Source organism: Bos javanicus, chromosome 12, assembly GCF_032452875.1.
Source record: "Bos javanicus breed banteng chromosome 12, ARS-OSU_banteng_1.0, whole genome shotgun sequence".
NCBI lineage: Eukaryota > Metazoa > Chordata > Mammalia > Artiodactyla > Bovidae > Bos > Bos javanicus.
Genome location: NC_083879.1, coordinates 55,416,998 through 55,443,269, shown reverse-complemented (window position 1 = coordinate 55,443,269; position 26,272 = coordinate 55,416,998). Strand labels below are relative to the sequence as shown.

Here is a 26,272-nt window from a genome sequence, read left to right as displayed (position 1 = left end):
ACGGGCCTTTGAGAAGATGATGAGCAGAGACGAGATTTCAAACTCCAAAGCAATAAGTATGACTCTTTGTGCTGGCATCTTCTCAATGTCCATGCCACCAGGCAGGCTCCCTCTGACACTGCTGACGTAGAGACTAACCCCTCGCACCTCCTGCCAGAACCCAGAAGGCCCGTGACCTCAAGGAGGGATGCTTAGCCAAAGGCAACACAGAAGCAGCAACGAAGGGGAAGATTTAATGTTACCACAAGCCAAAATGGAGGAGACCGAAAGTATGTAATTCCAGGCTCCAATTCCCACACATTCCTCAAATGGTTCTCTTTGGATATAATTTTTTAAAAAGGTCCACCAGGGAGCTGGATACGCTCCTCTACCAGGAGTCTAACCCAGCCTGATAATCCTGCGAGCATTTTCACAAAGGTGCCGACGTCCCAGGAAGGCTCTGGCATGACCTGGCACTGTTAATAGTTCTCATCCTCTCACCCCTTTCTTAGCAGAGCAGCCTTTGAAAGGATTTGGCAGAACTCCATCGACAAAGTTCCGGCCCCATATTTTAAAGGCGGTCTTTTTTTAAACGGAAATAAGGTTGATTTACAATACTGTGTCAGTTTCAGAGGCACAGTAAAGGAATACATTTTTCCAGATTATTTTCCATTATAGGTTATTACAAGATACTGAATACAGCTCTCTGTACTATACAGTATATCCTTGTTGCTTATCTATTTTACATATAGTTAATATCTGTTGATCCCATACTCCTAATTTATCCCTCCTCCCTCCCTCTCCCCTTTGATCACCATAAGTTTGTTTTCTTTGTCCGTGAGTCTGTTTCTGTTTTGTTCATAGAATCATTTTTATTACTTTTGAGATTTCACATATAAGTGATATCATATAATATTTGTGTTTGTCTGACTTAGTATGATATTCTCTAGGTCCGTCCATGTTGCCGCCAATGGCAATATTTCATTCTTTTTGTGGCTAAGAGTCTATCATGTATGTATACCACATCTTCTTTATTCATTCATCTGTTGATGGACACTTGGGTTGCTCCCATGTCTTGGCTATTGTAAATAGTGGCGCAATGAACACTGGAGTGTATGTATGTATCTTTTTAAATTAGAATTTTCATCTTTTCCAAATATATGCCCAGGATTGGGATTACTGGATCCTATGATAGCTCTATTTTTAGTGTTTTAAGTAATCTTGATACTGTTTTCCCTGGTGTCTGCATGAATTTACATTCCCACGAACAGGGTAGGAGGGTTTCCTTTTCTCTACACCCTGTTCAGCATTTTTGATTCATATATTAAATGTTCAGCATTTATTATTCATTCTAATGATGGCCATTCTGACTGGTGTGAGGTGATACCTCACTGTGGTTTTGGTTTGCATTTCTCTAATAATTAGCAATGTTGAGCATCTTTTCATAGGTTAAATGCAGTCTTTCATTCTTAAAGTCAAATCTATTCTATTTTTTTCCTGAAGTAGAAACCTCCTGACATTCCATTAGTTTTAGCTCTGATGCCTACCCAGTGTCAGAGGCATTTGGGAGCTCCACACCAACACCCCAGTTAGTGGTATTGACAATGCTGAGGCTCAGGAAGCAATAGGAGTAGAATGAGAACAAAGACTGTGGACTCAGTAGGGCCACTCCTGCTGGAAGAAACACGGGCAGAGATGTGGGCTCTGACTTTCACATTTTCTATCTAACACTCCCTTCCTAGGTGATTCCTGATCCTCCTCAAGGTTCATGACTTCAACTATCATCTACAAATAGCCAAATGTATATTTTCAGCATGAATTTCTCCCTTAACTCCAGAATCATACACCCTTACTTACACCCACTGCTTACTGTACATATACACGTGGATGTCTTACAAGTAGGACAAATGTAAAATGAGCAAAAACAAATTCTTTCTACCTCAACACCCTCCCCTAAGCTGCTTATCCTCTAGTCATTTTTATCACAATTAATGGCAGCTCCATTCTACCAGTTGCTCAGTCAAAACTTCAAACTTTACACCCAAATCATGAAGAAATCTTGCCAACTCTATCACTGAAATATATCCTGAATTTGACCTGTGCTTGACTTCTCTGTTGGCTCAGTGGTAAAGAATCTGCCTACAATGTGGGAGACCCAGGTTTGATTCCTGGGTTGGGAAGATCCCCTGGAGGAGGAAATGGCCACCCACTCCAGTATTCTTGCCTGGAGAATTTCATGGACAGAGGAGCCTAGTAGGCTACAGTCCATAGGGTCACAAAGAATCGGACACAAGTGAGCGACTAACACTTTCATTTCTCTTACCACCTACCTCATCCAAACTGCCATCTCTTTTCATAGGAACAATTTCAGTGACCTCTTAATTGGTTACTCATTCAAATTTTTACTCCCCCACTCAACGTTCATTAAGGCCATTCACTTTCACTTACTAAAGTCAAGACATGGGTCCTTGCTGATCAAAGCTCTCCTGCAGTTTAACATCACAGAATAAAATCTAAAGCTTTTATGATTCACAGACTCCCGTTGATATGGTCCTCTACTTTCTCATCTACCCCCTGTCTTTCTATTTCTCTCTCTCTCTCTTTCCACTCCAGATACACTGGCCTCCTTGCTTTTTCTTATACCTACCAGGTACTCTCCTAAATTGAGGTTCTGTGTATATTGTTGTTACATCTTTCTGAAATGCCCATCTACAAATCATAACCTGTAATTTCCCTTACTTCTTTTGGGACTTTCCCTGGCCCCCACATAAAATGGCCTCCTCAAAGAGTAATCCTGTGCTCTCTCATTATGCTTTATTGTCCCTCCTGCCTCCATAGTTTTGGCTTTGTGTCTAGTTTCTCTTGTTTCCCACCAGATCGTACTTAATGTAAACAAACCCTGGTTTATTTGATTCACTGCCATGTCCCCACATTGATGATATGAATCATCCATCCATAGCAAACTCTTACTTTATAACAAATAAATCAAAGTATGAACAAAAAGAGATCTCTGAAGAAACCACAACATTTGAGGATTTAAGAAATAATAATAAGAGAAGCTCATAAAGAAAACTTGAGTAGTCTCCAAAGAGGAGGCAACTAAACCAGACAGGCTGGTGACACTCAAACCACAGGAAGCAACTATTTTGAGCAGGAGGAAGTGGTTAGCACAAGAAAATGTTCCAGAGGAGTGGCCAGTGAAGTGTGAGGTGAATGGGGAGAGTGGCAAAGAATCAGGGTCAAGAAAGAAGAGTGTTTCAAACAAGAAATGGTGATCAGCAATGTCCAACATTGCTTATGAATTAAGCAAGATCAGATGGTCTTAGGTTTGTAAAGCAAAGCAAAGATCTCTGTAACTTGAATAAGAATGGCCAAAATGAGAGTTTAACTGCAGTGGCCCAATGAGCTGCAAGAAAGAAGGAAAGTGAATAATGAGTAGAATGTATGGTTATCTTAAGGTACTTTTTTTTTTTTTTTAGACAGAAAAGTTTACTCTGTCTTTCTACACAGGTGAGAATAGTCTTGTGGACAGAAAAAAAAAAAAAAAAAAAAAAACAGTCCTGTAGTAAAAAGAGAATGGCAGAAATAATACTTTGAGTATTGGATTTCATTTCCTCTTGACTAGTCAAAGATGTTATTCCTGTACTTGTCCTTGCTCAAAGACCAGGCTTTTGTTATTCATTAAAAACTCAAAATAACCGCACCCAAGCTTGCCACGCTGCTTCTAATCTGCCTTTTCTCCTTTTGCAACATGTGAACGGTCCTGTACACAATCAGACAGGGCTGATGTATAACCCAGTTTATAGACTAAGCATATACAGAGCATGCTGATATTTTCAATCATGTTTCATTCAAAAGAAATTCCATTTGAGACAACTTCACTGATTTTATGATCCGCTAAAAGGTCCTGGTTGCAAAACACCAGTACAGGGTCTGACAACAGAAAGTGAGTAGCTGATGTGGGGTTAAAGACAAAATCTTTGGAAATGAGTAGATCAAGGATTTGAGAGACCAAGATGACGGAAATACACTCAGTAGAGGTGTACTGAAATCAGAACATTACTGTCAACACAAGGGAAGCAGTGAGCCAACTGCTAAATCTGCTAAAGAACTGAGGTGATGTGGTCTAAGTGCCTCTGGATGGCTGCCACAGAGATGCACCTATTTGTCAAGCTTCAGTAGAGTTGGACCTCCTTTCTTGGTGATTGTAACAGCTCCTACCACTTCAATTGTCAATTTTATGTTAATGTCTTATAAGAATATATTTCCAGTGTTGCTCTGTCCTCTGAACCTCAGACCCACATAGCTGTCTACTGAAACAACATCTTCAGTGAATCTCCCATTAGCCCCAACATCAAATACATCCAAAAGTGAAGAAATATCAATAACCTCAGACATGCAGATAACACCACCTTAATGGTAGAAAGCAAAGAGGAACTAAAGAGCCTCTTGATGATGGTGAAAGAGGACAGTGAAAAAGCTGGTTTAAAATTCAACAATCAAAAAACTAAAATCATGGTATCTGGTCCCATCACTTCATGACAATTAGACAGGGGAAATGGAGAAGGCAATGGCACCCCACTCCAGTACTCTTGCCTGGAAAATCCCATGGATGGAGGAGACTGGTAGGCTGCAGTCCATGGGGTCGCCAAGAGTCAGACACGACTGAGCGACTTCACTTTCACTTTTCACTTTCATGCATTGGAGAAGGAAATGGCAACCTGCGGGGAGCTGCCCATGAGAACGGGGTCCTTTATCTAAAGGACACAGCTCTGGGAGCTGCCTCAGTCCTTGAGGGTTTGCTTGCAGACATAGCTCTCTGTCCCGCCACCCCAGAGATTAGGCGATTATTTACTGCAGACACCTGGAGTTCTGGACAAACTTCTCACGCACAGGGAAATGTTATCTGGTGTAAGAAATAATAACAGGGTGCTATTCCCATGCTCTCAAGATTTCTTGTGATTTTTGTAAGATGTATAGGTCAACCAAGAAAAAAATCTTAACTGTCTTGTTTTTCTCTTGCTCTCCTGTATAAATATAAGATGTTGAATAAAGTCGTGGTCAGACCGTTTCCCTTTGTGGAGACGTGTCTGAACCTCTTGACCCCATCTTTGTTGTAGTATTCTTTTGCTGTAGTATTCTTTCTCAGCCGCGTCATGCACGTTCTCGGGACCTGATCGACTTTGCCAGCTGGCTCCAGTAGCAACCCACTCCAGTGTTCTTGCCTGGAGAATCCCAGGGATGGCAGAGCCTGGTGGGCTGCCGTCTATGGGATCGCACAGAGTTGGACACGACTGAAGTGACTTAGCAGAGAGAGAGACAGAGGAAAAAATGGAAACAGTGACAGACTTTATTTCCTTGGGACAGTGACTACAGCCATGAAATTAAAAGATGCTTGCTCCTTGGAAGAAAAGCTATGGCAAACCTATACAACATCTTAAAAAGAAGAGATACCACTTTGCCAATGTAGGTCCACACAGTCAAAGCTATGGTTTTCCCAGTAGTCATGTATGGATGTGAGAGTTGGACTATAAGGAAGGCTGAGCATTGAAGAATTGATGCTTTTGAACTGTGGTGCTGGAGAAGTCCCTTGGACAGCAATGAAATCAAACCAGTCGATCCTAAAGGAAATCAACCCTGAATGTTCATTGGAAGGACTGATGCTGAAGCTGAAGGTCCAATACTTTGGCCACCTGATGTGAACAGCTGACTCCCTGGAAAAATCCCTGATGCTGGGAAAGATTGAGGGAAGGAGGAGAAGGTGGCGATAAAGGACAAGATGGTTGGATAGCATCAGTGGACACAAGTTTGAACAAACTCCAGGAGATAGCAAAGGACAGGGAAGCTTGGTGTGCTGCAGTCTATGGACCTGCAAAGAGTTGGACAGGATTGAGTGACTGAACAACAAAAACAGTAAAGAAATCTCTCATTCCTTCCTATTGCTTGAGAAAGAAATCTCAACACCGATCTCAGTTTCTCTCTCTCACCCCACACATCTACTCATACACTGGTGAGTCAAGCCCCCATATAGCTCTCATCTATCACACTTCTCCACACTCTTCTGTCACAGCTTTACTTTAGGAGTGCAGAATTTCTTTTCTTTTTTTTTTTTTTGAGAGCAGAATTTCTTACCTGGGTTTCTGCATCAATGTCCTCATGAGTACTCCTGTCTGCCTTCTTCCCCATGGTTTCTGCAAAGAAGATGGATTAGATGGAGAAATGACTAGAATGAGAGTCCACATACTAGACTTTTATTTTTGTTATTATTCTTGCTACCCAATTTTTCAATATTTCCAGTTTGAGAGAAATGCCCCACAGCAATTGAAGTGGGACAGATTTTTGTTCTCCCCACTTTCCAGTGCCTAAGGGATGGGCACACAATTTAGGGTACACTAATTTGACACGCACACTCAGGGTACTTGTTTTCAGTAGTGCCTGCACTCTTGGTGACATCCTAGACATGCTATTCTGATACATGACCTTGACTGAGGTCCCAGCTGACTAGGCCCCTTTGGCTTGCCTGCATTTTCTGAATCGTGTCCTCCAATGGGCCTGTTGATTCTCTAAGTATTCCAAAACCTGTATGAAAGATTCTCTTCTGCTTGAGTTAGCCACATTGTCATTTTCTATTGCTTACAACGAAAATTCTGACTGATGAAAACCAGTTAATAATAGTTTAATTGTTGTGATAATTTAGGATCAAAGGGGATAGTACCTGAATTTGAGCAAGGCTGTCATGATGGAAAGGAGAAGAGAGCATAGGAGTTAAAATTCATAACATAAATTCAGAGTGGGATAAAGAGAATAAAGAGTCAAAAAGGATGGGTTTTAGCCTGGATAAATAAGGTTTTTCCAGTTTCCAAATACAATGGAAAAGAGAGAAATGATAATAATAAAGGAGCTGTGCAGACAAGGAAGGGAGTATATTTGGGGTTGGGGTGATGGGAATAGTTACCATTCTATAAAAGCTGAGCTTGAGACTTTAAGATGATGTTATGGGAGACATAGAGCAGACAGATGGATAGAAGTATGAATCTGTGAGAAAATGTCAAGGATAAAGATAGAGAATTGAAGTCATCAGGAACTGAAATCATGAGAGGAAATGAGATCACTCTGGGAGAGTTCACAGCATGAGAACAGTGGGTCGAGGATGGACATCTGGAGAATACCATAATTTAAGAGATGAGCTTAGGAAGAAAAGCCTAGAAAATAAATCACATCATGTTGGACCATGGTTCCTTTCTTGATGAGACAATATGACTTCAATTACTCTTTCTAGTTTCCCTGGGCACGTAGAGCCCCTTGAAAATCATTTTCTTGTCTTTGGCAGCTCCTTCTCGATGAGTAATGATATCAAATAATTATCACCTGCCTGAAGTTTCTAACCCAAGATTCAGGCCCTACATCCTTTGTTGGCAACCTCTACCTACAAGGTTTGAAAAATAACACATCCCCTCGACATTGTAGACAATTTTTTCAGAGGGCGATCTCTACAAGCAGCACACAGAAGGCACTAGCGATCTGTCACTAACATTCCCATATACATCTATTCTTTATGCAGGCTTTCTCCATTTTTCCCTAAGACCACCTTAAGTATATGGATTCTAAAGGAAACAGAGCCCTATTCCAGTCACTCAGTTAGGATCTATTTGATCAACAAGGGACTCTCCCAGCTCCTTCCTTGGTTTTTTAACCCTATTTTTGTTTTTTGTTTTTCTCGAATCAAACCAATACCACTGGTTAAAGATGCAATTGTGTTGACATACAAAGCTGTTAACAATTATAAAACCACCTCTCCACCTTTCTCTTAGTTTCCACTGGCCTCCTTGGATTTAATTACTGCTGCAACCCAGCCAGCTTTAATTGGTGTACCAGAGGTGATAAAAAGGAAAATGAATCTACGTTCAATTCTTCCATCTTTTCCTTGCCTTGAGGTTGAGGAAGGTGGAGAAAAGATTGTATTCTATAGAGTTATGAGGGTTAATTTTATGTGTCAAACTTATTGGACTAAGAAATACCCAGATAATTCATCGCCTCTCAGTGTGCTCAGTCATATCTGAGTCTCTGCAGCCCCATGGACTGTAGCCCTCCAGGATCCTCTGTCCATGGAATACTGGAATAGGTTGCCACTTCCTACTCCAGGAGTGTTGGTCTTTAGTACAGACCATACCTGGTGGACCAGAGTCGACGAAAAGAAAGAGAGAAAAAGAGAGAAAGAGGCTAGTATTCCCTGGGTTACACAGAGAACCAATAAAGCCCTAGGACAGGTCTTGTACCGCTCATGGAGACACAGGGTGTCCTCTCAAAGAGGTCTTGAAAGCCCGGGCAGGAAAGTGAGCTCGGTAGGTTTCTATGCTCCAGAGAATTAGTCAGAGGGAGAGAGAGAAAGAGAAAGAAAGAACGACACAGGGACCCAAGTCTCTAGTGGAACGAGGATATTTTATTAGCAGAAATGCAGGCTTATATATCTTTAGTAAAATGATTACTTGGCCATTACAAAGGATGAAATCCCATCAACTGCAACAAAATGGATAGTCTAATACATATAAAGTCACTGACACTGAAAAGAGTCATTGAAGGGAATTACTGAAAGGAAAATAAGCAGGTACCCTTTCCCATGATCTCAGTCCTGAGAACTGCGTGCAGCTCTACTCATTCCCAGAATAGGAACTGATAAGGAACAGAGAATCCTTGAGAAATGGCACACAGAGGAAGAAGAGTGCAACATATTAGATTCCTTAAAGCTGAATGTCCCCTGACACAGGAGATCTTCCCAACCCAGGGATCGAACCTGTGTCTCTAGCATCTCCTGTATTGGCAGGCAGATCCTTAACCACTAGTGCCACCTGGGAAGATCTCTCTCACCAATACAGATGGGCATCAGCCAATCTGTTAAGAGCCTGAATAGAACAAAAGAGCAAAGGAAGGGCAAACTTGCTTCCTGCTTGGTCTGGGACACCCATCTCCTGCTGTGGGACTCCTGATTCTCGGGTCTGGACTAGAACTGTACCGCTTGCTCTCCTACACCTCAAGCCTGAAGATGGCAGACCCTGGGATTTCTTAATAGTGAGCTCATTCACTCATATGAGACAATCTCTCACAATAAATCTGTTTCTGTATATCTGTGTATATACTACTGCTTCTGTTTCTCTGCTGCTGCTGCTGCTGCTGCTGCTAAGTCGCTTCAGTCGTGTCCAACTCTGTGCAACCCCACAGACAGCAGCCCACCAGGCTTCCCCATCCCTGGGATTCTCCAGGCAAGAACACTAGAGTGGGTTGCCATTTCCTTCTCCAATGCAGGAAAGTGAAAAGTGAAAGTGAAGTCGCTCAGTTGTGTCCGACTCTAGCGACCCCATGGACTGCAGCCCACCACGCTTCTCCATCCATGGGATTCTTCAGGCAAGAGTACTGGAGTGGGGTGCCATTGCCTTCTCCGTCAGTTTCTCTGGAAAGCCCTAATACAAGGACCAAGATAGGACTCTCTGTTACTGTAATTCTCTGTTACTATCCAATGCAGCAGGAAAAAATGAGAAAGAAAACAATAAGCTAAGAGTCAATACATAGGACCATGATTCGTGGACTATAAACGCATGTAAGTATATCAAGTTCAGGGTGTAAGAATATCAAGTTCAGGGTATTAGGTTAAAATAAAGGTCCAAAAATAAAATAATGATTTGGGAGAATGGCATTGAAACATGTATAATATCATATATGAAACGAGTCGCCAGTTCCAGTTCGATGCACGATACTAGATGCTTGGGGCTGGTGCACTGGGACGACCCAGAGGGATGGTATGGGGAGGGAGGAGGGAGGAGGGTTCAGGATGGGGAACACATGTATACCTGTGGCGGATTCATTTTGATATATGGCAAAACTAATACAATATTGTAAAATTAAAAAATAAAGTAAAATAAATAAACAAAAGTTCAAGTCACAAAGGTAAGAGTTTAGGTTAATATTGGGAGAAGGAGTAGTCTTGGGGATTGACAAGAATCAGAAAAATGTTTACAATTTATAGAAAGATGTAAGGTAAGGTTTGACTAGCTTAAAAGTCATTGGGATGGGAAACAGTATCAGTGAAACTCTGGACAACATAAAAAGAAGAGAAGAAAGTAGAAAGACTGAGCAGAAACTGTTTGAAAGTTGTATTTTAAAAAGTAATGGGAGGAACTCCTTGGGGGTCCAGTGGTTAGGGCTCTGCATTCTCATTGCCAAAGGCCTGGGTTCAGTCCCTGGTCAGGGAACTAACATCTCAGAAGTTGTGTAATGTGGCCAAAAAACAAAAAAAACAAAGTAACAGGAGAAGTGTTTTACGAAGCTCAAGGAAGAAAAGAAAGTATGTTTATATCAATGGACACCAATGAAGAGACAGAATAATATTAATATTAATTATCTAAAATAACATCAATTAATAAAAATACTAATATTAGTAACTAATAATTGAACTAGATCCACTGATTTGACTATTTGTAAGCCATTTATGTCCTTGTCAATAGCTGTGTCTGTATAGTGACAAGGATGGAAAGCAGAAATCGGTGGGTTGTCAAGTAGACAAAAGAAAAATTGCAGAGATCAAGCAAACATCACATTTTCAGCAACTGCAGTTGTAAATAGAAAAATAATAAAATGATAGCTAGAAGGAGACAGAAACTAAGGTTTCATCATTTTCTTTTCAGAAAGAGATGTGAGCACTGAATATGTTTTTCTATGATGTGACAAATAGGAAATTCAACTTAAATTGCTTAAACCACTAAAGTTATTTATTGAGTCTTTAAAGTAAAATGACCTAGAAGTACAGTCAGCTTTAAGACTGGTTTGATAAGTTTCTGTTTCTCTAGTAAAAATGAATCACTAGAGTCAGCAGTGGGATCAATTTCCTTGGAACTCATTATTATCCCAGTGAGAGACTGTTGATGAGAAGAGGGAAAAGGAAGTCTTAGATGCCGGAGAAATCCAAAAGGTGATTCCATTTCACTCCACACCTTTGTTTACAACAGCTGACGTCCAAATACACCTTTCCACCTTTCTGGGACTTCCCTGATGGGCCAGTGGCCAAGACTCTGTGCTCTCAGTGTTTCCTAGTCAGAGAACTAGATCCCACATGCCGCAATTGTATTCACATGTTGCAACTAAATATCCCGCATCCCACAAGGAGGATGGAAGATTCCAGGTGCCACAACTCAGACCTGGTGCAGTCAAATTAATATTTTTAAAAAAGAAGAAGAAGACAAAGTAAAGATAACTAAAGATAACAGATATCACACACACACACAAATACACCTTTCATCTGAAATGCACACTTTCAAAAATATCAGGGAAACATTTCCTCCTTCCCCAAATGAATTGAACTCAAACACCTTTTGAGTTACTGCCTCTAGGACAAGCTCAGGGTCTCTGTGGCAGGGGCAATCTTTTCCAAAAGGAAGGATTCAAGGGTCTACAGCTAACTAAGCAGCTGCCTACCACATAACATTCAGCATCTACTAGCAGAGGGAGAACAATATCATTGAAATAAAACCTCCCACATGGGGGACTTCCTGGTGGTCCAGTGGCTAAGACTCCATGCTCCCAATGCAGAGGGCCTGGGTTCAATCCCTGGTCAGGAAACTAGATTCCACATGCTACAAACAAGACTGAAGATCCTGAGTGCCACAACTAAGACCTGACACAGCTAAATAAATATACATAATATATATATATATATAACCCTCCCACTTGGAGAGAAACAAGAATGGAAGTCAACATGGCTCTCTACTCATTCTTTTTTTTTTTTTTATAACTATTTATTTCTGGCTGTGCTGGGTCTTTATTGCTGTGCAGGCTTTTCTCCAGTTGCAGCAAGCGGAGGCTACTCTCTAGCTGTGGTGCTCGGGCTTCCCATTGCAGTGACTTATCTTGTTGTGGAGCGTGGGCCCTAAGGCCCGTGGGCTTCAGTAGTTGCGGCTCCCGGGCTCTTGAGCACAGGTTTAAGAGTTGTGGCACATGGGCTTAGCTGCTCCGTGGCATATGGGATCTTCCCAGATCTGGGATCGAACCCGCATCTCCTGCATTGGCAGGTGGACTCCTTACTAAGCCACCAAGGAAGCCCCTCTACTCATTCTTAAATAGAATAGTTCCTAGGACAGCTGTTTCACTGTTCATTTCTCTCCCCGGCAACACCAGAGGCGGACGGTGGAATGGTGGCTTTGTCTGACAGCTGGCTTCTCTAGCAGTCAACAATTTTTAAAAAGTTGGATTACAATTTAATTTTATTAAAATTTTAATTTTCCTGTTGGGAAAAAAAAAAAAACATTCTTAAAGTGTGAACTTGGGGGTCTAAGAATAGATGGGGTTGAGCAGATAAAAGTTATTTTTAACCAGGCTTGTTTGGGTTTTACTGGTAATACTGCTCTCTAAAGAAATTGAGAAAGATTCTTACTGATTTATTTCCACTCTGTAACAGGGCTAGTAGTTAAAGCCATAGATGTTATCTGATTAGAGTTGTTAAACCCAGACCTGAGCCTAGACACTTCTGTTTCCAAGTAGCCCAGCTTTGGTTTCTCCCATACTCCTAACTCTTGATGTAATAGTTTTCACCCAAAATTATAAGACTGAGAAGCAAATCTAATGGGCCCCTTGCTTCCTGGATGGGGCAAGACCAAGAAGGCTCAACAGAGGACCTGGAGAAAGGCTGGTAAATCAGATGCTTCCTGTACCCTAAATCTATCTCTCACCAAGTCCCCTCTCTCCCTGCTTCTGCTTATACTAACCTCAGCTTGGGGCCAGGAATTTGGTATTTCCAACCCTAGGATAAGCCAGATAACCAGATTTCAAGTTATGCTTGATAACACTCTGCAGGCAGAAGACAATCCTTAACAAAATATCCTTTCTCCTCTCACCTTCTATGAGGCCTAATTTCAAAAGAAGTCTATCTCATTATTATCACAGACAGTACAGAACATTAAAAGAAGACGTCAACACACTTTAGCATTCTGACCTTTCTTACATGATTCTTATCGCAAAGTTCAACAGGGCATAGTTTTAAAAACTCCTTTATAATTATAAAAAACTCCTATATAACTACAAATAAGAAAAGCCAACTGTCCAGCACAAGGCAGAGAACAGAGCAATTCACCACCTCTTCCTTCCTTGTTTCACCCAGTTCCACATTTTTACTCACAACATCCTATTTTCTACTGCCGAATTCAACAGCAGCCTAATTCAGTAAGACTCATTATGTTGCAACAATAAAGGTGGGCATCCTTTCTTGGGTTCTGATTTTGGTTTCAATTTGCTTATCTCATGTATTTGAAAAAGTTCAGAGACAGAAGAACAGCCCTCAGTTAATTTGTGATCTGGGCTTCATTTCTCTGGCTCTCTCTTATGTCTGCTCATCTCTAGGCAGGAACTTCATCTCCAGGGCCGATACCCCTAATGGCAAGAAAAGATATTCAGCCTTCACCTCTGCATAGCACAGAGATCTTGATTTCCAGAATACTATGTCTTTTCACATATTTACTACTGAATTAATCTCTAGGTTCAGGTGGGAAACATGAGGTGAACGATGAAATCTCAGCAACATTTTTCAGAACTGAATTATCTATTCAAGAGCCACACAGATCTGCAAAATCAGAAACCAGCAGCTTTGGAAGTTGCAATTAAACTATAAATTTGGGGGACAATTAAATAATGCCACTATAGTATTCAAAAAGGAGAAATGGAAGACTTTGTAAAGCAGGAATTATTCAAAGGAGAAAGATCCTCTCATTGAAACAAAAGATTAAACCAAAATGAAAAGTATTATCTTCAGATAGAAGAAAGACATTGCATATGGTAACATATTAATTAATTAATACTCCAAATTGTACTTTACATTAATCATCACCACTGTCTGCATTTCCTGTCTTGCCTGGAAACAGACTGTTTTTGAATTCTGTTTCAATTGAAACTTTTATTGACATAATTGTAGACTCACATGCAGTTATAAAAAATAAAAAACATAAAACAGGTGAAGTGTACAGCTTAACCAGTTTCTCCAACAGTGACTTTTTAAAAATTATAGTGGAATATAGTAGCAAGATATTTACACTGATACAATCCACCACCTCTCTTGGATTTTGAAATCAATTGAAGACAATCAAATTGATTCATAATTTAGAAGGAAAAACATAAAGTTCAATTAAGGAAGTGTTTGTCTGATGGCCTCTACTTGCTTTTGAGAAAAATGGCTATCATCAGATAATGAAGTATGTGGGGAAAATTGTGAAGAAAGAAGTTTGCAAGAAAACATACAGTTATCTGAATTTTTCAAGAAAATACTTGCAGACGTACTAGTCCACATTCAAACACTGCTTGCCTGTGTACTTAGTCGCTCACTTGTATCTGACTCTTTGTGACCCTATGGACTATAGCCCACCAGGCTTCTCTGTCCATGGGGATTCTCCAGGCAAGCATAGTGGAGAGGGTTGCCATGCCCTCCTCCAGGGGATCTTCTCAACGGAGGAATCAATCCATGTCTCCTGTGTCTCCTGTATTGCTGGTGGATTCTTAACCCGCTAAGCCATCAGGGAAGCCTAAGTGCTCTTTTATTTGAAGTTTGTATATCTGTTGTGCTTTTCTAGGAACAACCCTGAGAACAGGTGATAAAAGAATTGTGACAGCATTTCAGAGTGGGTTGCTCTTAAATCAAGGTGATTAAAATGGATTATTTCTAAGTTTCCATGATTTATAGTTACTTACTTTGCCTTGATTAAAAGTTCTTCAAACATGTAGTCAAATTAATTTAAAATAGCACTGTATTTTAGTGCCAAAATAAATGTAAAGAGTGAGAAATAAAAACTCTAATATGAATGAGGTTTGGCAAAACAACCTTAAAAAAACGGTGAGAACTGACAAGTGAATTTTTCATCCAATGTAGGATACTGTAGAAAGCTTTGTGCTGCCTTATCAAAGAATCTGAATGCATCTATAGATATGAACATTTTGAGCCTCCAAGAGAATTTTAAATATTTATTTATTTTTATTTATTTGGCTACAGCAGGTCTTTGTTGTGGCATGAGGAACCTTGGTTGTATCACACAGGCCTTTTTGTTGTGGTTCATGGACTCTTAGTTGTGGCTCTAATGTGCTGTGTACTGTGCTTAGTCGCTCAGTTGTGTCCCACTTTTTGCGACCCCATGGGCTGTAGCCCACCAGGCTCCTCTATCTATAGGGATTCTCCAGACAAGAATACTGGAGTGAGTTGCCACACCCTCCTCCCAGGGATCTTCCCAATCCAGGGATTGAACCCAAGTCTCCCGTATTGCAGGTGGATACTTTACCATCTGAGCCACCAGGGAAGCCCAAGAATTCTGAAGTGGGTAGCCTATCACTTCTCCACGGGATCTTCCCAACCCAGGAATCAAACCAGCGTCTCCTGCACTGCAGGTGGATTCTTCACCAGGAAAGTCCAATTGTGGCTTTTGAACTCAATAATCACAGCATGCAGGCTCTCTAATTGTGTCAGGCTTAGTTGCTCCACAGCATGTGGGATGTTAGTTCCTCAAACAGAAATCAAGCCTGCATCCCAGCATTGCAAGGTGGATGCTTATCACTGGACCATCAGGGAAGTCCCCATATTGATTCTACATTCTCCCGATTTCATATCTTTAAAATGTATTTCTAGATTAACTTTACTTATCCAAAGTGTTTATTGAAATTATTATATGTTTGGCAGCCTCCTGGATCCTGGGGTCTACTGGGGAGCAAAACAGACACATTCCTCCACTCTTAAGCTTGCTGCTACTGCTAAGTTGCTTCAGTCGTGTCCAACTCTGTGCAACCCCATAGACGGCAGCCCACCAGGCTTCCCTGTCCCTGGGATTCTCCAGGCAAGAATACTGGAGTGGGTTGCCATTTCCTACTCCAATGCATGAAGGTGAAAAGTGAAAGTGAAGTAGCTCAGTCCTGTCCAACTCTGAGCGACCCCATGGACTGCAGCCTACCAGGCTCCTCCGTCCATGGGATTTTCCAGGCAAGAGTACTGGAGTGGGGTGCCATCGCCTTCTCTGACTCTTAAGCTTACATAAATGCAAAGGGGCAGGGCAGAAAGTTTTAGGGAGAAACCAAAATTTTTTCCCCAAACTTTTTCAAATCTGAAAGAATATTTGAGCAAAACTCTACATCTTATTAGGACAGACTCTTCTAACTGTTAATATCATTTAGTTATTCTTAGGAATATTCACACACCACCTGGGTTTGTGTGGCTCTTTAAGGCAGGCATTGCCTCCAGCCTGACTCCACATGGTTTCAGTGGTTTTCAGGAAGCTTTACAATGTTGGCCCTAAGCAGCTGTTTCAGTTGAATTACTTTCCCAACATCTGTCTGTCACTGTATTGAACCAAGAGCAACAGTAGTTCCCCTCCCCAAAGCATTTAGGAATGTAGCAGACTTAACTGAAGATGGGGGAAGATATATAAGAGGTTTTACATTCAAGCAGGGCATCCATTCAAACTAAATGCTGCATGCACGTTACTCAGAAGTCCTCTGGCTACTGTAATGGCTGTAATTTTTTGTTTTCTTCAAGACCATTTTATCCAATTTAGGACTTCAACCTGAACCAGCTCTCTGGGCTTTCCTTCCTCATGTGGTCCTTTCTCCCCTTTAGCCATTCTTTCTGTGTAACCTTTGATATTCCTCACTCTCTTCAGCCTCTTGTCCAAATTTAGTGGTAGGCCTACCTTTGCATAATCCAAACGTATCAAATTTTGAAACTGCTCCTCTGGAATGTGACTATGGTTCTCAATAGCAAATCTTCCCTTCTGTTATTACACTATGAGATATTTTCATTGTAGACTTGTACTTTGAGTTGCTTCGGTAGACTTCTAGGTGAAACGTGAAAAGAAAGAGTTGCTTCGGTAGACTTCTAGGTGAAACATGAAAAATGCATGTCATATGACCATAGAGAGGCATTTGGTGACTGAGAGCAGGGCAGAGGACAGCAGAAGTTACTCTGTGCACAACAGAGTTAAAAATAAGCACTCAAAACACATCAGGTAGCAGTACAATAAGTTAAAATTTGTCTTCATCGTGAGCCCTGCCACTTCACAGTTTTGTTTTGTTTTTGGATACTCTGTGCCTCAAGCGAAAAGTAAGAATAGAAAAGCCTCACTCACTCTGGGTGACATCCCTCAGAGTATAAGGTGTGAAGATATGACAACCCAACACTACTTCAGAAGAAAGCAAGTTTAGGGCAGGGGGTGCTGACGGTAAGTCATGTGGATGAGTTAAGAGTCAGACTTGGTTGCAAATAACAAAGAACCAAACAATGACCAAAGGAAGGGTGAACGTCTCTCAGATAACAAGAATCTCACTGCCCTAGGAATCCAGATGCTTTTACTTTTCTGTTCTGCCATTCTTTAGCCTATCACTCTCACCCTCGTGGTCCTAAAACCACTGCTAAACCTTTGGCATTGCAGACAAGAAAAAAGAAGGGTGCCGAAGGAAGGATAAAAATACCTTTCTTCTAGGTTTGCCTTTTAATTTGGCAAGAAGAGGAGGGAAGGTCTCCCTCATAACTTCCTTCCCCACCTACTTGCCTAGAACTACATTATATCAGTACTCTGGCTTATAGGAGATGGGATCTTTTTTAATTAATTAATTAATTTATTTGGCTGCACCAGGTCTTAGTTGCAGCACTTAGGATCTTTAGTGGCAGCATGTGGGATCTAATTCCCTGACTGGGGATCAAACCTGGGTCCCCTGCATTGGGAGCATGGAGTTTTAGCCACTGGACCACCAGGGAAGTGCTAGGAGATGAGATCTTGAGTGTTCTTTTTTCTCTCGATTTTATAGGAAAAGTTAAGGGAGAAGGAGTTCAGAATGGGTGTTGACAGAGTTAATCTATTTGCACAAGTGGAGTAGAAATGAGTAAGAATCCCTCACTACTCTAAGAGCCAAGGAAAGATTTGCACAGTGAAGTGGTCAGATGCTCATCTGAAAGGCACATTCATCTCAGGGATTCCCATGTCTACTCAGGAACAATTATTTTAACATACAGTGATATCAAATGAGGTGAAAGGTATTCCTGCTGAAGTGACTTGATAAGTTCCCAATGTTGATATGGTATATCTCCCCAGTAATTAAAATATATGTATGTGTGTATTGTGTGTGTGTGTGTTTGTGTGTGTGTGTACAGAAGGAAGAAGGGTGGAAAGTCATCCCATGGAGGTAAAAAACCCTTGCACTTTACTCAGCAACAAGACAAGCTGGAATTGCATTTCAAATACTCCCAAGTATTAGGAAATAAGAGCATGGAACTGGGCTGTATTCCATACAAGCTAATCTGGAGAACACAAAAGAATTAAGGGATTATGGTTTTACATAAATAATCACATTAACTCCAAACTACAGCAAACTTGGTCACACATTTGTTGGTTAAGTAACTTCATTAAGTTTTGTTTTTTTAAAAAGCACAGGTTCTAATCATTTTTTTCCAGAAAATTTCAGGTAAGTGCAGCAAAAGACTGATGGACATGGATAGTCAGACATATATTAATAAGTATTTTAATAATTTACTACCATGAAGTTTGAAAGTTGTCCCTGTTTCACAGATTTAATCTAGGTGCCAAAACAAAATTAACCAAAGTAGAGATAAATTGTGTTACAGTGGTTAAGACTGTTCACTTCAAGTGGTAAGGGTTCTACGCCTGGTTGTAGAACTAAGGACTCACAGGCCCCGTGATGCAGCCAAAAAAAAAAAGTCTTCATCATACACAAAAAAATTTTAATGCAAAATTTCTGATGTTAATTTCTGCTTTTGAAAGAACACCAATAATATTCCTACCACTCTAAACAATATATTTTTATAGGAGTAACTGTTCCAATTTTTCTTAGATTCCAATATTTCAAAAGCTCTAGACATGATCTTGAAAATGGGTACTTCCATAATACTAAAACTCTTTTTAATAAAGACATGCATATAATGGTGGGTCAGAACATAGGAACAATGTAATTTCACATGAACTCTTTGGATATTCATCACTCAAAGCAGAATTTGAGGGGAAAAAATAGCCATGGAAGGAATTAACTGGTTTTGTTGAACCTACTCTATCAGGTAAAGGAAAAGGCTAATTTGGGTTATTACGGAAATGATCTAGGTCTTTCAAAAGCAAAGAAAAAAAAAAAAGACAATTATTTTCCTTAATTCAGTTGAAAAGTAAAAGCACTGCACGGGAATATCTCAACTTTAAGTAGTTTTAAACAGTGTTCTTAATAATTTATTACTGATTATAAATAATATTCATCAATCTAAAACTTCTACTCCTAGAGGTGTGTCTTAAGGAAATATCCTATAATGCTGGCAATTCCATTTGCAGATACATTTACTGCAGTGGTTTCTTTTTTTTTCATTTATTAAACACATTAAATTGCAGACTAAAAATCTGGCACTGCTGGTCTATGCATCAGGAATACAGAGGTAAATAAAACCCAAAAGTTTGTCCTTGTGGAATTCTTGCTAGTTGGGAGTAGGCGCAATAGACATAAATACATGCATACAAACATAAGTACATATAATATGTTAGATGGTGACAGATATTACGGAGAAGAGAAAAATTACATCAATAAATACAACTGGAGAGCTTCTGTGAGTGGGTTGACGTGTTAGTGTTGACAGAGAAAAAGCATGAGAAAGTAGAGTTCAAGTAAAAGCACTCCTGGCAGAAGGTGAGCTGGGAAGGTACAGTGAGACTGCCAGGTTCAACAACCAGAGAAGAGATCAGAAAGGCTAGAATCTGGAGAGACCACATTCTAGGGGATGAACTCAGAGAGGTCCCTGGACACCACATCACCTGGAGTCTCATGAGCCCTCATTAGGACTTTGTCATTACAAACTTGGCCACAACAAACTCTTCAACTGAAATTAACAGTGTATTAAGGAAGAATTCATATTTTTTCAGGATGATGAGCCATGATAGTGATATTCATACAAACGTGTGTATGAATATTTCCTAAAGACATTGGAAAACCTCATGATAGAATGTTAGCTGAATGAAGTTGCGTATATTATAAAGTTCTTTCATTTGGGGGTTTTCCTGGTGGTCCAGTGGCTCAAGGGCTTCCCTGATGGTTCAGTGGTAAAGAATCCATCCACCCGCCAATGCAGACGACGCAGGTTCCATGCCTGGCTTGAGAAGGTGCCTGGAGAAGGAAATGGCAACTGACTCCAGTATTCTTGCCTGGGACATCCCATGGACACGGGAGTCTGGCAGGCTACATTCCATGGGGTCACAAAAGACTCAGACACTACTTAGCAACTAAACAACAGCAGCCAGTGATTCAAACTGCAGGGCTCGCAGGCTTGGTCCCTGATAGAGGAACTAAGATCCCACATGACACGTGGCATGGCCAAAAGAAGTCTCATTTTAAATATCTTTAAAAAATAAAAAGGCTAAAGACAATCATTGAACTAAATGTATTAACATGTAAAATAGCAAGTGGTAAGATTATGAATGCTTTGCTTTCATTAGTTTACTTTCTTCCCAATTTTCTTCAATGTGCATATAGAACTTTCATAACCAGAAGATAATTTCAGGTAATTTTTGAAAAGTAAATAAAATTTTTATATTTATTTAGCTGCACGGAGTCTTAGTTGCAGGATGCAGAATCCAGTTCCCTGACCAAGGATTGAACCTAGGCCCTCTGCATTGGGAGCATAGAGTCAGCCACTGAACTACCAGGAAAGTCCTGAAAATTAGATAAACTTTTTAAAAGGTGTGAGGCCCTGAAGTAACTGGCTCTCTACAGCCACGTCTCTAGGAAAGCTGTAACTGCGTAGCCCAGTTTTAGCAGCTCTGCCCTCCCTCTCCCTGTATCATATGAGTGGTCAAACTTTTCCTAGTGACTGTCTTCTGTGCTAACATTTTAATTATGTGGAGAAATACTTGAAGAAAAAAAATAAATAAAACCTGGTTCTTGGCAAAGACTAACTATTTAGTGCTGGAGGCAAACACAGGCTCAATTTTGAGGTTGGATCTGAGGGAACTTTCTTCACAGTTTAGAGAAGAATGCACGATTCCTGGCATGGAACTGCTTATTTTTCTAAATGGAAGGGATTTGTTACAAGAGACAGTATAGAATCTCCCACAGACCCAAGGAGGAGGCTTCCAATGAGATCTATACCTAGTGCTGGGCTAGATGCACTTGTACCTAGCAACCAGCTTCCTTCTGTTTCAGGGCATGTTGATTTCCAAAATGACAGGGGTGAGGAGAGGGGCAGGAGGAGAAGAGAAAGCATGAAGCAATCCACTTGCAGACATTGCTTCAACCCAGGTTAGGTTCATATCACCTCAAGTGCTATTTGGTAATAGATCTTGTTAGCAACCCTTCTCAAAGGGGAGGAAGGAATGGAGTTGAAAAGTGTAAGCATATTTAAAAAATAACTTTGATCAGGGCCAATGAGAAAAAACATCATAAATTTAGTCCAAGGAGACACAGGTTTATACAATATCACATCAGCACTGTACACTTTGCAATGGACTTGGTGACCCAAGGGGGACTTGGGCTAAGGAAGAGCAGAAACAGGGCCAAGGATACAACATGGTGGAGGGGCCCCAGTGACAGAGTCTTTCCAGAGGAACATCCACACAAGCCACGTATATTACATTTAATTCTCTACTTCACCTCGTATAAATGGATGCAACATTAAAGTCTGTTGACCTTCCTTCTGAGTACAATTAAAATAGTAGCTTATAACTACAAAATCCTCAGTGTCGTCCCACTTGCCATTCGACATGTTCTGATTAATTGATCATTCATTGGGTCCAAAACTATCCTTATTACCACTGAAACAGAATCATCATAAGATATTTCTAACAAATCATCAAAATGTTTAAGAAGAAAATATGGATGTGACACTGAGGCTGACAGGGATGATGATAATCAAATTCTATCTGATCTTTGTAAAATGTGTCTTTGGTCTTGTATGCGAGGTGCTGAAATTAAGCCCTCATGCTAGATCTTTTCAGGTTGTATTTTAGAGGACTTAAGAGTTCAATGAGTAAGCTGATGCTGAAGTTACCATGGCTTTTCAGTTAACAAGTCAGGTTTTCTTTAATAAGAATAGTAAAGTCTTTTATCACCTCAATATAAGGTGAGGAAAAAAAGAGTTGTCATTTTCTAATTTAAACATAAATATGTATACACATATCCAATCCAAATTATGCATATCAGAGATTAGATTTGTCCATATTAAATAGAACAGGCCTTGGTGGTGGTTTAGATGCTAAGTCATGTCCAACTCTGGCAACCCCATGGACTGTAGCCTGCCAGGCTCCACTGTTCATGGGATTCTTCAGGCAAGAATACTAAAGTGGGTTGCCATTTCCTTCTCCAGAGGATCTTCCTGACCCAGGGACCAAACCCAGGTCTCCTGCATTGCAAGCAGATTCTTTACTGACTTAGCTACCAGGGAAGCCCTGTATACATACATACATACATACATACATACATACATATACATACATATATATATATATATATATAACTATATCATTGCATCTAACACAATAAATCATTGTATATTATTATGTTATATGCCACTAAGGAAAAAAATCGTTCCAATTAAACTATGACACAATTCTTTTTTATCCCTTAGAGTGCTTTATACTTACTGAAAGAACTCTTTTAGACTTATTTAGATACAGAATTTACTGTATATTACTCTTGTGCATATGTGAAAAACTAGGTATTAGCAAAATACATTTTAGAAAGGTATTTCCAAGCTTTGCATTCAGAGGCTGCTCTTCTCAATTACATTTTGATTCAGGCTCATTGGCACCTGTGACTTTCACACACGATTCCTTGATGATATCAAGGCTATCATGCACATTCTTTAAAAAAGCACTCTATCAGTGTCTCAAGACTTTTCTTCCATGATACGGCCCCTCATACTGTAGATTTTCATGCTGATTCTCTGGATCTTAAACATTAAGGTTCCAAGGAAGGGGTTCAGACCAGTTACATGCAGGTAATTACAACTGTTTCATGACTGTATCCATTTGTTAAGGTGTCTTCCATAATTAGAAGAATCCAAACTTCAGAGATACTAAAATGTAAAAAAATAGTAAAAGACTTCCCTGGTCATCCAGTGGTTGAAAATCTGCCTGCCAAGGCAGGGGACAAGGGTTCCATCCCTGATCCAGAAAGATCCCACATGCCTCAAACCAACTAAGCCCATGTGCCACCACTTCTGAGCCCAGTTGCCTTGTTCTGTAACAAAAGAAGCTATCACGATGAGAAGCCCAAACAATTCATTTAAGAAATGTTAAAAAACAGTTTCTTAGAATTGATGAAACATGGAAAATGTGTTTCTTTATTTGGTAATCATCACATTTTAAAAATTTATCAAGATTGGTCCCGAAGTGACTTTTTATGGCTATCTAATAAATGAAGAGGAATTAAAAAGCCTCTTGATGAAAGTGAAAGAGGAGAGTGAAAAAGTTGACTTAAAGCTTAACATTCAGAAAACTAAGATCATGGCATCTGGTCCCATCACTTCATGGGAAATAGATGGGGAAACAGTGGAAACTGTGTCCAACTTTATTTTGGGGGGCTCCAAAACTCACAGCAGATGGTGATTGCAGCCATGAAATTAAAAGATGCTTACTCCTTGGAAGGAAAGTTATGACCAACCTAGATAGCATATTCAAAAGCAGAGACATTACTTTGCTAACAAAGGTCTGTCTAGTCAAGGCTATGGTTTTTCCTGTGGTCATGTATGGATGTGAGAGTTGGACTGTGAAGAAAGCTGAGCACCAAATAATTGATGCTTTTGAACTGTGGTGTTGGAGAAGACTCTTGAGAGTCCCTTGGACTGCAAGAAGGTCCAACCAGTCCATCCTAAAGGAGATCAGTCCTGGTTGTTCATTGGAAGGACTGATTTTGAAGCTGAAACTCCAATACTTTGGCCACCTCATGCAAAGAGTTGACTCATTGGAAAAGACCCTGATGCTGGGAGGGATTGGGGGCAGGAGGAGAAGGGGACAACAGAGGATGAGATGGCTGGATGGCATCACCAACTCAATGGACATGAGTTAGGGTAAACTCCGGGAGTTGGTGATGGACAGGGAGGCCTGGCATGCTGCGATTCATGGGGTCGCAAAGAATCGGACACGACTGAGTGACTGATCTGAACTGAACTAATAAATGCTTAAAAATAAAGAGTAACAACGGACATATTGAGAGTTATAAATATAATCCCCTACCTGAAGGATTTCCAAGTTTTTCAATTCATAAAATGTTTCATATTTCATTTGAGATGAAATTTCAAATGTCAAGTAATAATTGCATGCTCACATGACTACAAGCATTACAAAGAAAGGAACAAATTTATTTATAACATATAATCAGTAACCATTTTGTCCCCAAAGTAAAACAGGTAAAAATTCATGTATGCCCATATCCTGTTAACAACACATTTGATTCCAAGAGTTTATATTAGATTTGAATTTTAATAAATGCTATACTCTTTCTTGAAAAAAAATTTAATGTCATTAAATAAGCAGTGAATCTGCAAGCACTTTTCAATACTATAAGTAGTTTAATTAGGGTTATGTTTTACATTTTAAACATATTTATTTAATACCAAAAGGGCTTCCCTGGTGGCTCAGTGGTAAAGAATCTGACTGCAATGCAGGAGACATCCTTGGGCTGGGACTATCCCCTGGAGAAGGAAATGGCAACCCACTCCAGTATTCTTGCCTGGAAAATCCCATGGACAGAGGACCCTAGTGGGCTTCACTCCATGGGGTCACAGAGTCAGATATGACTTAGTGACTAAACAACTACAAAATTTCATACCAATCTTCTGACCATAGTATTTCTATAAATTTGATGTTTGCTCCTTGGAAGAAAAGCTATGACAAATCCAGACAGCATATTAAGAAGCAGAGACATCACTCTTCCAGCAAAGATCCATATAGTCAAAGCTATGGTATTTCCAGTAGTCATGTACAGATGTAAGAATTGGACCATAAAGAGGCTGAGTGCCAAGGAATTGATGTTTTCAAACTATGCTGCTGGAGAAAATTCTTGAGAGTCACTTGGACAGCAAGGAGATCAAACCAGTCAATCCTAAAGGAAACCAACGCTGAATATTCATTGCTGATGAATATAATTCCCTTACAGCAGAAAGCAAAGAGGAATTAAAGAGCCTCATGATGAATGTGAAAGAGGAGAGTGAAAAAACTGGCTTAAAACTCAACATTCAAAAAACCAAGATCATGGCCTCTGGTCCCATCATTTCATGGCAAACCCATAAGGAAACAATGGAAATAGTGACAGACTTTATTTGGGGGGACTTAAAATCACTGTGGATGGTGACTGCAGCCATGAAATTAAAAGACAGTTGCTCCTTGGAAGAAAAGCTATGGCAAACCTAGACAGTGCATTGAAAAACAGAGACATTACTTTGCCTACAAAGGTCCGTATAGTGAAAGATATGGTTTTTCCAGTAGTCGTATACAGACGTGAGAGCTAGAAAATAAAAAAGCTGAGCACCGAAGAATTGATGCCCTCGAACTATGGTGCTGGAGAAACTCTTGAGAGTCCCTTGGACAGCAAGGAGATCAAACCAGTCAATTCTAAAGGAAATCAATGGTGAATATTCACTGGAAGGACTGATGCTGAAGCTCCAATATTTGGCCACTTGATGCAAAGAGCCAACTCATTGGAAAAGACTCTAATGCTGGGAAATATTGAGGTCAAGAGGACAATGGGCAACACAGGATGAGATGGTTGGATGGCATCATTGACTCAATGGACACGAGTCTGAGCAAACTCTGGGCAATTGTGAAGGACAGGGAAGCCTAGTGTGCTATAGACCATGGGGTCGCAAAGAATGAGACACGACATAGGGACTGAACAATAACAGCAACTCTTAGGTTACTCAAGGACATTCAAAATACTAGTAATGTATAGGATTTACTTAATATTTCACTTTACACATCTCTTATGTAATACTGCATATATCAGGGTTAATAAATTACTACTGCCCACATGCTGAACTTGTAAATAAATTTTATTGGAACACAGCCATGCCTGTTCATTTACAGGTAGCCAGTAAAGACTGGCTACCATGTAAAGCCAAAAATATTTATTATGTAGCCACTTCCAGAAAAGATTTGCTGCTCCCTGTTGTGGAGCAAGGTGATAGCTTATAGCTCCCCTTCACACCCTTCACACTACAGGTCACCCTTAAGCTAACTTATTTTCCATTTTAACCATGAGAAAATTAGACTTTAATTTAATTGTAATGTATTGTTTTTTCCATGGGGTA

General features: G+C 40.2%; 1 protein-coding gene across 7 annotated transcripts in view; it reads right to left on the bottom strand.

Annotated features, from left to right (window-relative positions):
* The window catches only part of LOC133258510 (spidroin-1-like), a 186,666-nt gene that overhangs the window by 105,143 nt on the left and 55,251 nt on the right, over positions 1 to 26,272 (bottom strand). For 3 of the 7 annotated variants that reach the window (XR_009740059.1, XR_009740060.1, XR_009740058.1), the window contains exon 3: positions 6,112 to 6,170. The exons of 1 other annotated variant lie outside the window; for it this stretch is intronic. The gene's annotated coding sequence lies outside the window, so the exon portion shown is untranslated. Of the gene's footprint in view, positions 1 to 5,307; positions 5,849 to 6,111; positions 6,171 to 16,676; positions 16,821 to 26,272 lie in introns of those variants that run through there. 3 more of the 7 variants (XR_009740061.1, XR_009740062.1, XM_061435191.1) reach the window with 2 other exon arrangements.